Source organism: Diabrotica virgifera, chromosome 5 (assembly GCF_917563875.1).
Source record: "Diabrotica virgifera virgifera chromosome 5, PGI_DIABVI_V3a".
NCBI lineage: Eukaryota > Metazoa > Arthropoda > Insecta > Coleoptera > Chrysomelidae > Diabrotica > Diabrotica virgifera.
This window is the reverse complement of record NC_065447.1, coordinates 144,056,318-144,072,918: the sequence shown is the minus strand read 5'-3', so window position 1 is coordinate 144,072,918 and position 16,601 is coordinate 144,056,318. Positions and strand designations below refer to the sequence as shown.

At 34.5% G+C, this 16,601-nt stretch overlaps 1 protein-coding gene across 7 annotated transcripts in view; it reads right to left on the bottom strand.

The window, feature by feature from the left end:
• The window catches only part of LOC114331795 (cytohesin-1), a 304,207-nt gene that overhangs the window by 224,530 nt on the left and 63,076 nt on the right, over window positions 1–16,601 (bottom strand). The window contains exon 1 of one of the 7 annotated variants that reach the window (XM_050650396.1): window positions 9,307–9,642. The exons of 4 other annotated variants lie outside the window; for them this stretch is intronic. The gene's annotated coding sequence lies outside the window, so the exon portion shown is untranslated. Of the gene's footprint in view, window positions 1–9,306; window positions 9,643–16,601 lie in introns of those variants that run through there. 2 more of the 7 variants (XM_050650397.1, XM_050650400.1) reach the window with 2 other exon arrangements.

The window sequence follows — 16,601 nt, the reverse complement described above, 5'->3', positions numbered from 1 at the left end:
TGTTCCTTTTAGTACTAGAATACATACCTCACAGTTTAATAATCCATCAAAAATACTTAAAGTTAAAAACAAAAAGTTATGCGCTAAAATAACCGTTGCCCTATCCAAAATGGCCGGTACTATAAATTCGCAATTTTCAAACCGATTTATCTCTGGAAGGTAAATAGAAGCACCAGTTTTCGTTTTTCTGAATAGAAGCGTTCTGGAGGTATTTATAAAAAACTAATTACAAAACGCCATTTTCAAAGAGCTCTAGCTCCCTTAGGAAGCATTTTCGGACTAGGTAAATTGGGTTAAATTGTCTTAAAATTATCTGAGTAATCTCCGGTCTTCGTTTCTCATGAGAGTTTCTGGACACCCTGTATGATATTAGACAAGGTAATGTGTAACAAATTAATGCTGTAACAAATTAATGGTTTAACTAAAAATTAGTCTACGTAATTATAACAATTTTATAGCAATTTTCTTTTTAATTATCGAAATCGTCTTTCGACGATAGGTCTAGGAACCGTTTAATATGAAGTCTCGCCCATTTCTTATAGTTTTAATGATATCTGAATATTTATTTCACTAGTGGAAAAAATCTAATTTGGACCATTCTTTTAAAAGGTATTTTTTTAAATGTTTTGTTTAATATGCAGTTTAACACTGCAGTTCAAAGTGTTATGAATAAATACAATTTCAACGGACATGCTACATTTTTTCATGAGACCCATAATAACTGGTATGAACATAATGTAATATAATTAGTCACTTGTATTACCAACAATTGATTATTATAAATATCAAGAGATGAGTCATTATATCTTATCAGTGACCACATTTGTGTAAAACAAGAATATAAAGTTTTAACATAAAAGACTGTAAACGTTGAAACATGGCTTACAGACTAAATTACACGTATTACAATAATTATAAATTTCGTAAATACTTTTTTTGTTGTGGTGACACTTATGTTGGTCAATTTTGTGGTGTCACATAGGTCAGATTTAAATAATAACTTTCTATAGTTTTGTACTGTTACTGTATGTAAGAAAATGATTAAAATTGACTATTCATTCAAGACTATTCATTCAAGACTATTCATTTAACGTTTTCTAATAAATCTAACCAAATATGCGATAAAATATCACTGAAATATGCGATAACATATGCCTCATATGCAATATATTGAAGTAAGAGTTCAAATGTTCAAATATGAAGGAGGACCAGCACTAATTAAGCATTTGGAAAAGTTGATGACAGAAATATAGAAACAAGAACACATGCCGAAAGAATGGACTGAAGCCACACTGTTCCCAATTCATAAAAAGGCGAAAAAAGTGTATGCCATAATTACAGGGGAATAGGCTACTAAATGTTGCATATAAAATACTTGCAGTGCATATAAAAGATATCACAAAAAATAGATAATGACATAGGAGGATCAATGTGGATTCAGAAGAGGACGCATCAGCGTAGATAAATTTTTCCTGCTGCGCGAAATACAAGCAGAAAGCTACGAATATGGAATATGGTGGCTCTATTCATCGACTTATAACACGGTTCTGACGACAGAATAACGGAAAGAAATATACAAGGCACTACGTGAAATGGGAATGATTCAAACATTAGTAAGAATGAGCAAAGTGAAGAACAGGGTTAAAATAAATGGAAAAGAAACAGATAAGTTTGAAGTTGTGAGGGGGTGTGACAAGGGAACCCACTGTCATTACTGTTGTTCAGTATCCTTCTTGAAATTGTCGCCAAAGAAGCCGGAATGAACAGAAACTTATATCAATCAAAACACAAATATCAGAAGTAAATAAGAATTAAAAGAAATACACAATAACAGGAGAGCAAATATTAAGGAAGAAATACAAGCAACAATTATGGCTGGTAATCGTTGTATCTTTGCTCTAAACAAGTTATTAAGGCCGATGCCACATTATGCGTTTTGAACGGATGCGGTGAAAACGCATCCGTGTCCAACGCAACCGGACCGACCTGTCACACTATGCGTTTAGTCTGGTGCAGGTAGTAAGCGCGTACCGATGACTCAGAACGCATCCGCTTCCAACGCAACCGGACCGATCTGTCACACTATGCGTTTTCACCGGATGCGTCGGAAACGCATCCGGTCAAAACGCATAATGTGGCATCGGCCTAAGAAGTAAAAACGTATCTGAAAAGAATAAGATAAGAATATAGACAGTGATAAGACCAAATCCACTCGTCATGCTTCAAGTGTGGCAAAGAAAAGTCTTCAGGAAAATATTCGGAGGAAAGCTTTGGAATGGAGTGTGGAGAAAAGACCCCATATAGAACTAGAAAAGATGTATGGAGAACCGAATATCTTACGCATCATAAATCCACAATGAACGAGATCGTTGGGATATATCCAAAGAATGTTAAACACGAGACTACCCAAAATAATGCTAACTGTAGGAATAGGAGAAAAAAAGAAGAAACCTAGACTAAAAACCAGGTGGAAGAAGGTGGAAATGTACGAAATCAAACGATGTATGTGTGTGTTCAAAAGAGACAACGACAATATCGATTAAACAGAATAAAAAGGCAAAGTTTCTTGCGTAAAACCAAGGTTGGCAAGATGTCGAAGAAAAGTGTAGACCATCTTAGGAATGTACTACATTCTCTATAGTAATGGTTCAGTTTACATTGCAAGAGAAACTGTGGTCTTCAAAAAAATTTGCTGTTACATACCACATACACCTAAAACAAAAAATAAGCTAAGTAAGACACCAAATTACGATCAACGGACGTCAGACAGGCCATAAACCCGGGTCGTTAACGAGAGCTCTTCTCCATCGTGCTTGAGGTGGTGATGGAGCTTGAGCCAGGCAAGCAGCTTCAAGAAGACTAAGATAACAGAACACTCACATCCTTTTATAATAGTCCTTATAACTAAATTGGAATATCTTTGGGAATGGATTCTGGGTAACTCTAAAAACCAAAAAACTAACAAAATTATTTCCAAAGAGTATGTACCACATAGTAAGGAACACTTGCCCAGTCCCCAAAACATCGGAGCAAAAACCAACATTAGAGGATGATTCGTGTACTGTTACAAAAGATACCAAGAAACTTAAGGTATCTCTGCAATGCTTATCCGGAAATTAAAAAAAAAGAAGGCCAGGAACATGACGGAGATGGATATTATACCCACCAACAGGAGATACTCCGAAACCTCAACTACTTTTCGAGAAAGGTCTGATGCGACAAAGGCTGTTAAACAGTCTAAATCTACAAGAAATACTCCTGAGGAGAAAAGTACAAAAAAAGAACAAAACGCAATTTCTTTTAGAAAAAATTGTAAACAATTGGTAACAAAATAAAGGATCCATGATGGAGCGCTGTTCAATCCTGGGCGACAAGCCGGCAGCCAATGGAGGATTCCGAGCGTTGACGAAATCCTAGTTAAAATTGAACATACTACATTGGAAGCATTATTAGATAGCAACTCAATCGTGCTAGTTTTATGTAGTTGGATGGAAAGAAATATACGCAGACCGAGGCACTAATAAACCAAAGCTTACAAAAACCATTTCGATGTAGTAAGTATACTAAAAAAATTAATTTGTGCAGACGGAAGAAACGTTACAGGGATAATAATGTTAAACGTCCAAAAGATGAGAGGGCTACATTTTAGGCGATGAGAGCTAATTGTGTGCACACCAAATACTGAAACCTTTTATAGATCTGCTCTGTGAAGCTAGATTTCTAAACAAGAAAGTTGCTGGCTATTATGTAGAATTAGTATGATAAAATTGATCCAAATAATGGCATAACCCAGACATCCAAAGTGAAAGTTATCCTCCAACACCAAATTGTTCTATATGGTCCACATAATGTTCAGAAAAAAGTCACACCATTTTGAGCGTCGGGTTTGGGGGGGAGAGGGAGGAGAAATCGGTAAATTCGTAGTTTTTTACGTTTTTCGTCAATATTTCTAAAACTATGCGGTTTAGCATGAACAACCTTCTATACAAAAATGTTCTACATTAAATTTGAAATAAAAAAGGTCCTATGCATAATCCTTCTAAAATGAACGGTTCCAAAGTTACGGAGGTAATATAGTGTAATTGGTCCAAAAAAACTCCTAACCCAGACATCCAAAGTAAAAGTTTTCCTCCAACACCAAATTGTTCTTTATGGTCCACATATTGTTCAGTAAAAAGTTACATCATTTTGAGCGTCCAATTTGGGGGGGAGATGGGGGAGAAGTCGGTAAATTAGTAGTTTTCTTACGTTTTTCGTCAATAGTTCTAAAACTATGCTTTAGCGTAAACAATGTTCTATACAAAAATGTTCCACATAAAATTTAAAACAAAAAAGGTCCTATACATAATTGTTATAAAATAAACGGTTCCAGAGTTACGGAGGGTGAAAAGTGGAGGTTTTCGATACTTTTTATATTATTTGGACAATTGATGATGATTTTGGGTGGTGAGGTTGACGTTTCTTCAAGGGCTTATTACTAACATACCATCAGCCACTAAAATAGCAAATTTTATTTACAAAAAAATTTCTTTCATCAGAAATAATATTATAAATTGCCCAAACAATATAAAAAGTATCGAAAACCTCCACTTTTCACCGTCCGTAACTCTGAAACCATTGATTTTATAACAATTATGTATTGGACCTTTTTTGTTTTAAATTTTATGTAGAAAAGTTGTGTATAGAACATAATTTACGCTAAAGCATAGTTTTAGAAATATTGACGAAAAACGTAAAACAACTACTAATTTACCGACTTCTCTCCCATCTCCCTCCCAAACTGGACGCTCCAATTGGTGTCCAACTTTTTACTGAACAATATGTGGACTATATAGAACAATTTTGTGTTGGAGGAAAACTTTTACTTTGGATGTCTGGGTTAGGCCTTTTTTTGGACCAATTATAATATACTATCTCCGTAACTTTGGAACCGTTCATTTTAGAAGGATTATGCATGGGGTCTTTTTTATTTCAAATTAAATGTAGAACATTTTTGTATAGAAGGTTGTTCATGCTAAACCACATAGTTTTAGAAATATTGACGAAAAACGTAAAAAACTACGAATTTACCGATTTCTCCCCCCTCTCCCCCCCCAAACCCGACGCTCAAAATGGTGTGACTTTTTTCTGAACATTATGTGGACCATATAGAACAATTTGGTGTTGGAGGATAACTTTCACTTTGGATGTCTGGGTTTGGGTCTAGTTATACCATACTAAATGTAGAACATAGGATTCTTGGTGGAGTTTGATGACAAGACAGGGGACTCACAACCAAGTGCCAGAGATAAATAGGGTCTCGTTGAGATAAGAAGATCTCTACTAGGAGTACTAGGTACCTACATTTAAGAATGTAGGTACATTGTGAGCGATAGCAGATACGCTTGTTTTACACACTAAGAATTTTGAAAGTGCGATGGTTGAAATGCACGATGACATTCCTATATTGGCTAGATTTATTTCTCCCTTCACCGAAGGTTTCAAGCCATCGCACGTTCAAAATTCTTAGTGTGTGAAACGAGCGATACACTGCTTTTCTTTGGTCCCACGGTATACAACCTTATGATGTAGTTCCACGGACTATTATAACTCCATTTATTTTATGTAGACTCTACCGATTGGGTCTTAAAGTACCATGCCATGTTATTTTGACCGATTTTAATGTATGTACTTACGTTCCTACAATATGGAAGCTCAATAATAAACTAAGATATAACATCTAAATCACAGCAATGAGTAATTTTGGAATAGCTTTGATCGTAATTTGGATTATATATAAGTTATAAGTTGATAGGTCTGGCTCCCGCGTACCAAAAAATTGATTAATAGCAAGATGAAAATTTGTTAATAGCTTAACGGTGTCTAGTCGGACAAACTTTGATGTATGAAAGCACTGGAACAGGGGAAGTTTTAATTGTGGAACGTGTCATCCTGACAAGTTTATGATTGTGAAAACTAGCAGGTTGTTTTTAAGTTTATTCAATAGCAAATTTTATAATATATTATAATATTATTATAGTATTATATTATATAATTATATTATAATACCTATCAGGCACGTAGCCAAAGGGGGGTCCATGGGGTCCGGACCCCTCCCAAAACTGTCTCGGCTTTGGTACCAAAGCAGCAAGTTTATCCCCAAGTTATTATAATTATTTTTGAAAAAGTAACCGAAATTATTATTACTTTTTACTAGGATTACTTGTTTTTATTCAGTGTACGTTTCAACATACATATATCCAGTTTAAAAATTAGATTTACCACAAGGAAAAGTATTCTATCAACATTTTAAATTCTTTTACCTGGATTTGCCTCTACAGAAAAAGAAAAATTGCTAGAAAATTTGTCTGTCTATTAGGTACTCCCACGACCCTTCTCTTACAGCAATAAAAGCTGAATATAATGTTATGGTATAACTGTAATACAATATCATCTTTGGAACCAAATACCGAAATTTTCCGCGTAATGAACATTGTAATAAAGCTTTTTTTCCAAAAATTTACAAATTCCTTACAATTTTGGCAACTATCCCTGTCACAACGGCCAGTGTAAAACTTTCGTTCTCAACAATGAATCGAGTAAAAACTTCACCCGGAAACAAGATGGGAAACGACGAAAGACTCATTTTATTGGCTCTTTGGTCCGTTCATTGGAATGTTGAGTTAAAGCCAAGTAAGTACATTTTTTATCAAATAACCAAAAATTACTGGGTCGACAACTGAATAGAAGACCAGATGTACTATTATCTATGGAATCCTATGTTTCGTTATAGTAGTCTCTAACATCATCATCTTCTTCTTTAGCCCATTTCTATCCAGCTTTGGACATAGGTCTTCCCCAAATCTTTCCATATAATCTGTCCTTGGCTGCGCTTTTCCAGTAAGTTTCTGTAGCTTATACAATATCGTCCTTTCATCGCATCTGAGGTCTTCCTCTTCCTCTTCTTCCTATCACGGCCTCCAGTTTTATATTGTATTATTCCATCTTTTATCTTCCTGTCTCGCATTGTGACCCGCAAATCTCCACTTTAACCCCGTGACCCGTCAAAATAGCCCGGTCAAAACAGCCCCGACACAAAATAGCCTCGACAAAATAGCCCGCAAACAAAATAGCCCCGACAAAATAGATCGCACACAAAATAGCACCGGCTAAAACAGCCTCTTATAAACAATTACATCATTATTTATACAAGGTGTCCAAAAATTTTTTTTAATTTAAATTATTTGACAAAAAGGAAGAATGTATTTAATTTATTTTATTTAAAATGCATTTTACTGTTGCCCGAAAACAGAAAAAAAATTTTATATCATAAATTAACATTGATTTTCGCTTAACTTAAATGTTCAAACTTCCAAGAGGCAGGAAAGACAGGACTCGAGTTCTCTGAAAAGACAATTTTTATTTAATGTGGTTAAGATAAACATCTGAATAGAGGATAATTACCATTTCCGAAAAAATTTATTTTTAAGGAATTATTTCATGATGAATTCTGAAGGGAGCTTTTATCGGGGCTATTTTGTCGGGGCTATTTTGTCGGCGGGCTACTATTCCGCGACTATTTTGTCTGCAGGCTGGTTTGTCGGAGCTATTTTGTGTGCGGGATATTATGTCGAGGCTATTTTGTCGGAGCTTTTTTGACGGGGCTATTTTGACGGGGTATCCTTTAACCCTGTTATATGTGATGACTAACATCATCACAGACGCTAAAATGATATTAAAGATACAATGGTGAAATTAGGTAAAATTTGAAAAATTTTACCGTCTAATCTAACAAAAAATTTGAGTTGTAATAAATAATCATTTCGTTGTAAATCGAAACAAGAGCAGTCTTATTTTAGTTAGTTCATAGAGCGCCAAAAGTACTCTAACTAGTTTCGACCCTTGTTAGAGTCTCTTCAGAGAGCACATATTTGATTCTCTCTGAACCACTAAAATTCTGGCTGTCAGCCTGTACCCACAAACGAAAGATTGTGATGATATGGATGCTGTGGTGGCATCTGCTAAAGACGAACGAAAGTTTTACTTTTAATATTAACAATATTAAAAATAAAACTTTATCAGAACTAATCTCCTGATTACACCATTCGTGGCTTCTAAAATTTGCAAGCCAACGAATCGCCGAAGTAAAGAGTTGCATCTATCTCTATCTAGAGGATCTATCAAGTGGCATCTCACTACCCGCCTGTCCAGCACGGCAAAATTCCAACAAAGATTAGTTCCCAATACTTAGAATAGGAGTAGAACTAATAAAAATAATAAATAAATAATCATTTAGTTGTGAATCGAAACAACAGCAGCCTTATTTTAGTTAGTTCAGAGAGTGTCAAAATTTGAGTTGTGTTTGGACCCCCCTCAAGCACATTTTCTGGCTACGTGCCTGATACCTATATGAAAAATGTTTGTCCGGCAAATATGTTGGGCATTTTTTAATAAGTTTGACAAGTAGAACATGTCAAATGACAGGAATTATATTAGGTTTGTTCTAGCATCAGTTTCAAACGGTTTGAAACCATCAGCGAATAATGGACCAGCACGAGTAGAGGGGATAGCACTGGTGACTGTATTATGTTTTCTCACTGACCAACTGTTTGCTGACGGTTTTTGACTAGTTTGACTGTTTGCTAGAACAAACCTGTTGGTGGTAAATAGCAGTCTGATTTTTGCATGAGAGTTTAATGAAAGGGTAACAAATCAATTGGAAGTTCTGAAGATTGTCCGACAAAATACATGGGACGTTTTGTAGTCTGATGTTCGAAACCTGTAACCTGTTCCACAATTAAAACTTCCCCTGTTCCAGTGTTCGCGCATATCAAAGTATGTCCGACTAGACACCGTTAAGCTATTAGATAACAAATTTTCAGCTTGCTATTAAAAAACTTTTTTTGGTACGCGGGATCCAGGCCCTTTGACCATTTAAACAAATGTGAACAGCAGTTTTTTGAAAAACATACGATATACAAGCAAGGAAAGACAAACTCGTAAAAGGACTTAAAAGGGGCAGAGTAACATACCAAGAGAGAAAAGTTTGAAGTGTACCTTAGTAGGTATATATGGAAAAATTGGATCACGCATGTATATTGTCATACTTTCTTTTAGTGTATATAATTGCTGTTTAAAAAGATTTCACAAAACTTATAAATTTTTTTAACTAAATCAGCACAAATTACCGCAAAGGGAAAATCCATAGTCAGGCAAAAAATGCAAATGGTCCAATTTAGAGAAATCCCAACAAGCTAACTTTCAAACGTTCATTCATGTTCAGTACCTCACGTAATCATTAAGAATTCTAAGAATTACAAAACTTACTATATATTTAATTAATTGTATTTAAATTACTTCGAATCTTCAGGAATTTCCATGACACACACTAAAGATTATTAAAAACCACTTTTAAACGTCACTTTTTATAATTGTAGATGAATAAACTTATAACAAACTACAAATTAACATGTCAATCTGACAGTTCATAAGATACTTTGTTTATCGGTAACTACAACAACCTAAACAAATCAGCATCCCCGATTGCTAGGCGCGCGGTAAAAATTGTACGACATGCACTCACACTCCACATGGCTGTGAACCCAAGACTGAGCGTAAAAATGAAAATGCGATCGTGAACGCGAATGCGATGAATGTAGAGGCAATCCGACACTATACACTTGGGTTATTTTGTTAAGTCGAAGTCAGATAAGCATAGTCGGCCGGCTGACTGACGGTGAGCGTTGAACGGCAACGAGACAAGAGACTGCGACATATGAAAAATTTGCACGGAAGCGACGTTGCCCTACCGAAACAGATGAAGGTTGTGTTAAACGAAAATCTAAAAAATATTTCGGGAAATTAGAAATTAGGACTTATATGAGTATGTATTACTAAATAATATAAAAATATACATGAAAATCAAGCCCAAATAGAAAAAGAACACTAAAGACTCATGCACTACATAAAAATTGATGGAAATCATATAAAGAATGGAATAATCTTATAATCTTTCAAGTAAAAAAAAACATCAAAACACGGACATTGAGAATTATAAGTATATTCGGTTCGCTAAACTCAGACACAACTGGCTAGTGATTTTAGTATGTAATTTTGCCAATTTTGGTAAAACTGGCAAAAAATAATTATTAAATAGTTAATAATTACTAAATAGTTAGTAATTTTGCCAATTTTCGCAAAATTGGCAAAGAACAAAAAAATTACCGACTAAAATCTCTAGCCAGTTGTGTCTGAGTTTAGCGAACCGACTTATGTTGTGTAAACTCATTATCTTATTATTAAAATTACCCTGTCAGTTTATAAAGGCTCTTGGCTTCGTTAATTAGTTTCTTCTTAGTCGAGGCATTGAAGTACAAAAAAAGGCTTTACTGTCGATTTTTGGCGCAGTAAGACGGATTTTAATGCAGTTTGGTGCGTTGGATTCGTGAGAATGTCAGGAAATTTTGTGAACTAATGTAATGTATAAGAAATCTCAAATTGCATTGGTGCATAAGAAAAATGCATTTCAAAAGTGCACTCGGTAAATAGTGTAAAAATTGACTCAATTTTCTTACTCGGGGGGTTTTTGGGGTCGCTGAAAACGAATATGAGGTCGGTGTAACGAATATGCAGCGGGTGTAATAAACGTCTTTCTCTGGAGTATTGTAGTAATTTATCATATAATTGACTTAAACTCATTACTCGGGGGTTTTTGGGGTCGCTGAAAATGAATATGAGGTCGGCGAGAGTGTACAAACTACCTGGTGCCTGCAGCAGGTGTAATAAACGTCTTCCTCTGGACTATTATGGTAATTTGTTAAATAATTGGCCCAAACTTGTTACTCGGGGGTATAATATTCTGTAGTTGTAAGTCAGACTACGGCAACTCATGCGGGTGAAGGAAGCATGGGTTAGTTTGTAATTTAGCCTGCAAAAATTGTGCAGGCTCTGATTGCACAAATATTGCATTGGACTCGAGAGAGGAAGGCAGTAATGAAGAAGATGATAATGATGAAGAAAATGAATTTTGAAGATAAATTACGATAAATTTTGTATAATGAACTTTTTTAACCATAAATATATTATAATAATAAAAATTTATGTTTATTTATAATAAAAGTACCACCCTTTTCGATCACTATAGTTACATCGAAGAAAATAGATTACCCCAAAAACACCCGAGTAACGAGTTTAAACTAATTATATGATAAATCACCATAATACTCCAGAGGAAGACGTTTATTATACCCGCTGCAGGCACCAGGTACTTTGCACACTCTCGCCGACCTCATATTCATTTTCAGCCACCCCAAAAACCCACCTGGGCCAATTATTTAACAAATAACCATACTCGTAATACTCCAGAGGAAGACGTTTATTACACCCGCTGCAGGCACCAGGTAGTTTGCACACTCTCGCCGACCTCATATTCGTTTTCAGCGACCCCAAAAACCCCCGAGTAAGAAAATTTGAGTCAATTTTTCCCACTATTTACCGAGTGCACTTTTGAAACGCATTTTTCTTATGCACAAATGCAATTTGAAATTTCTTATTCATTACATTAGTTTACAAAATTTCCTGATATTCTCACGAATCCAACGCACCAATCCGCATTAAAATACGTCTTACTGCAAAAAAATCGACACTTCATTCCTTCAATGCCTCGACTATCTACTTTTTCAGGTCTTTCACCTGTTCTCTTCAGTACCTTGTTCTCATTTCCTCTATATCAGTCCGGACGGCATCAAACCACTTACTTCATGGTCTCTTGGTCTCCCTCCTCTTTTCTTCATAAAACAGGTCCCAACAATCTAACTCTCTGTGCTCTGAATTTCTGTGTTATTTTAGGTATTTTATACACCTCCATTAGTTCCTGGTTTTGTTATTCTGCGCCATTCTCCGTTAGCCACCTTTATATCCCCAAAAACGTTTCTAAAGATTTTCATCTCCCAAATCTTTAACTTTTTTCTTCGCTCTGTTTCATTGTCCAAGTTTCACATGCATACGACACCGTTAGACTCACTCGTTGGTTTCCTTCAAAAGTGCGTTTAATGATCCTACTGCTTCAACAACCGGTTATCTATCTCTCTATTCGCCTCATTTATTTGTAACGGTTACAAGTTATTCAAATTCTGTTACCTTCTCAAAATACTCTCTCGCATTCGACCTTAGTGATCCATCCCAGCCTTTGGTATACCAGGCCCAATGAACAATATATTAGATGTTGGCGTAGAGCTTATTGTATGGTTGTGAGACATGGACGTTAAAAACCACAATGCTAAATCAATTAGAAGCATTCGAATTGTGGTGCTGTCGACGAATCCTAAAGATATCGTGGGTTTCGCACACTTCCAACGAAGATGTTCTCCAAATGATGAATTCAGAATGTCTGATCATAAACATCATGAAGGTGAGAAAAACATAATAGTTAAGCCATATAATTAGAAGACCTAAATACCATCTACTGCGCCTTATAATACAAAGGAAAAGTGGAGGGAAAGAGATGGATTGGTCGACAGAAACTTTCATGGTTGCGTATTCTAATATTAGACAATGGTGTGGTTCCACAGTAGAATTATTTCGCGGAGCAGCCGATAAAGGTTTCAGGAATTGTAAACATGATGACGGCCAACGTCTGAATACGGACACGCACCTAAAGAAGAAGAAGTAGAGCTTATATAATATAGCAGATATGCCAAGGTTCCGAAGAATAATATAACAGTTAAAGGAATATGTAAAATAACCAATTGGCTACAATAGAACCGATGTAAAACAGACAACTTACAGGAACAACATAAGATAAAGGCACGTATCCATTACGTTGGCGCTCCGTCTCCGTGTAACTGCTCCAATGGATACGGTATGCGCTCCACTAGATATAAACCGCCACCGATAATACCGCCGAGTGTGTATGCGCTGCCGGGAGCACCAACGTATCCACTAAGTGCAGCAGTTACACGGATCATGGAGCACCAACGTCTGAGCTTCTGCAAAGCATGAAATGGGGGCCAGTTTCTGTTCCAATTCTGTCCATCTAAAGTATTCAAATTGATTACAAACATGGATGAAAATGTAATACATATATCATAATAGACCTCTTGTTTTAACTAGTGTTGCCCAAAATCGGTCTTGGTCTTGCAGTCTTGGTCTTGTTCTTGCGTTTTCGCAAGACCAAGACCTCCTAATTTTAGCAAGACCAAGACCAAGACTTAGCGTGCAAGACTTAAGCAAGAACAAGCCTAAGCCTGCGAGACTCTTGCGTCTTGCGGTTAGAACTGAAGGTCGTTTTAGGGAGTATAAAGGAGAATAAAATATTTTGCACATTCTTTAACAGCAGACGATTTCTTTGCTCTGAACTTAATGGTCCAGGTTTTTGGTACGAGTGTACCAATCAAACTGTGTTTTTAAATACATATTTTCTTAACATTCTGTTTTTTAATTCATTCGTTTATGTTGGATAATAAAAAACTTAGGTACATTTTTAACTAGCCATGTTTTTCATCAATGCAGGGTGTTTTAAATAAGTATGGTAACCTTACAGGGTAATTCAGCACGAAAAATAATGACAGGTTGATTTATAAACATAGGTATGTCCTATTAGAGGTAAAATTCAATAGCTACACTTTGTACTTGATGAGTTTTTCCATGAACACAATTATTGGATATTGAGAAGTTAATGAATATAGCTCCATAAAGTATTATGACGTTGGGATTCAAAATGAAATAGGTAATGAATACAATGTTAATAAATAATTATTGAGTAAATAAGTTTATACAAAACAGTTGCCTCTATAGAAAATCACATGTGATAGAAACAGAAGTAATGTTATTGTTAATATCAACACCATTTTATATATACAAAGGTACCTATACAAAATTTTGCTGACTTACAACTACTAACGATCAAAAATAACAGTCTGTTTTTTAAAAAATGAACAATAAGTTTCGTTGTTTGAAAATAAATGCCATTATTTTCGGCGACAGCCACAAAAGTCGCCTGCTTAACTGGAAAATAGATAATGTTACCCATTATGTAAGCGTTGGCTATCTGCTACAAAGAAATTTAAACCCATATTTTTTTAATCCATCGCCGAACAGATAATGCACACGAATAATATAAAGTTTCAACAATACAATATAACACACAAGTCGCCTGCTGAATCGCAAAATAGATTATGTAAGATATTTGCTACAAAGAAATAATTTAAGCTCATTTCTTTAATCAATCGCCGAATAGATAATGAACACAAAAATAATAAACAGTCATGTTTAATAATGTATTGTTTGAAAGATCACTAAATAATATTATGATGTATTACCGATTCGGCACTCCAGATTGTAAGGAAAAATTCACTAAGGGCAATAATAAGTTTTAATGAGTTTTACCTTGAAACCGAAATTCACAATCATGCACTTAGTGAAGTATACCATAAATTATCTCAGCAATTAGAATAGAGCCGCAGGTGATTTCTTCAGGGCTGGACAGTACCGTATTGAGTTCAATACCCCACCCGGTGTCAGATATTTATTAATTTGGTTGGGTTTTCCTATGGCTATGATATTCAATCTTAAAATGTACCTACTCTGTTACGTTGTTCTAAGATATGCAATATTCTAATGGGAAACTGCGAGACTTGCAAGACTCTTGCTGCAAGACCAAGACCAAGACCGGGAGCGCAATACCAAGACCAAGACCAGGTGTACTGGCGCAAGACCAAGACCAAGACTATCTAAGTCTCGTCTTGGTCTTGCATTTGGGCAACACTAGTTTTAACATTTAAAGACTTGACATAATTGAAATATGCAATTTTACAAACGAATTTAAAAAAGCCAAACGTATCCCTGAAACAGTACTCGTATTAACATGTTTCAATAAACAACAATTGTGTAGTTACATACAATAAAATGAAACAAGTTCGTTCGAACTTAGGTCAGGCACGCATTTACAAATTGCTAATAATAAAAGTTGAATCGCTTTAGTTGTACACAACGAATACAATACATAGTTTCTAAACTATTCTAAAATAAGTATTCTAAAATAGATTGTGAATCTATTCTAAAATAGAAAGCTCTATCATGCCAGCAAGTTATGACGGGACTATTCGCCAATAACAATGCTGTACTACAGTGTCAGCTTTACATATTTGACAATATTTAAACCTAAATTGGCATAATCCTTTATAAACAGATTCTGTAAAATTAGTCAAAATTTATATCTATAAGAACTTTTACTTTGCAGTTATAGAGTGTTAAGACTTCAACTACGTTAATGTTTAGACAATAAAATACAATCAATAATATCAATATTTTTAAGACTACAATGGAATGAAAAATCTCTCAAAAATAGGGTAGATGTACCGTAAAATTATCAAGCTCAGACCTTATTATTATTAAACGCTTTTCTTTAGTTCAATAGTTTGCGCCAAATCTTTAGACGTTAATTTGACTGCCTTATCTTCAATGCAAATGAATGAAACTTTTCAGACATATGCATTCGCGGGAACAATACACGAATAGTCAAAAAAATTTTTATGTTAATTGTTTAAACAAAAAAAACCGATTTTAATGGAAAATGCTTAAATTCTCTTGTTCTTTTACAACGTAGAAACTTGAAACTTTTACGGATTGTAGCTAATGAGATGAACTATGCATAATTGCACTTTTTACGTTAATTGTTTACGTTATGCGTCATAAATAAACAATAAAGTCTCAAATTTTGAACGTTCATATATTTGTTTATATAAAAATCGGCGCTTATTCGTGTCAAATTTCAATACGATACAAAACTTCAACCAAAACTTGAATTAAAAAAATTCGTGTTTTTATCTTAGTCTTAGAAAAACCACCGGTAGAGACGTTTTGTCCTACAATTAACATTGGAATTCGTTTTGGCGTATTAATTAATTAAACGCTTTTCTTTAGTTCAATCGCTTGGGTCAAACCCTTGGACGTTAATTTGACTGCCCTTTCTTCAATGCAAATGACTAAAAATTTGCAGACATATGCATTTGCGGGAACAATACACGAAAAGTCAATAAAAAAATTTTGCTTATTAATTGTTTAAATAAAAAAACGATTTTAACGGAAAATGTTTAAATTCTCTTGTTTTTACAATGAAGAAACTTGTTATATGAACTATACATAATTTCACTTTTTACGTTAATTGTTTACGTTATGCTTCATAAATAAACAATAAAGTTTCAAATTTTTTGCCGATTCCGACTACTTTTCATGTTTGTACATCATATTATGTTTTATACATATTTTAATAAACATGACGACATATTTTAATGTTAGAAAAGTAAGACTAAAAAGTAAAAATTAAAAAAATATGAAAAAAAAAATTTTTTTTAAGAAACGCTTTTCTTATTTACGAATGACTAAAATTAAAAATATTATAAAAATATCAAACAAAAAGCAAAAAATAAAAAAAAAATTAAAAAATCTAACACATTCGTTAAAGAAAAGTGTGGGGCGAAAACCGTTTATTTGATGAAGACGCGCCACGCTTTTCTTGGACGAATGTGTTAAGATTTTTTCAATTTTTTTTATGATTTGCTTTTTGGTTAATTTTTTTATAATATTTTTAATTTTAGTCACTCGTAAATAAAGAAAAGCGTTTC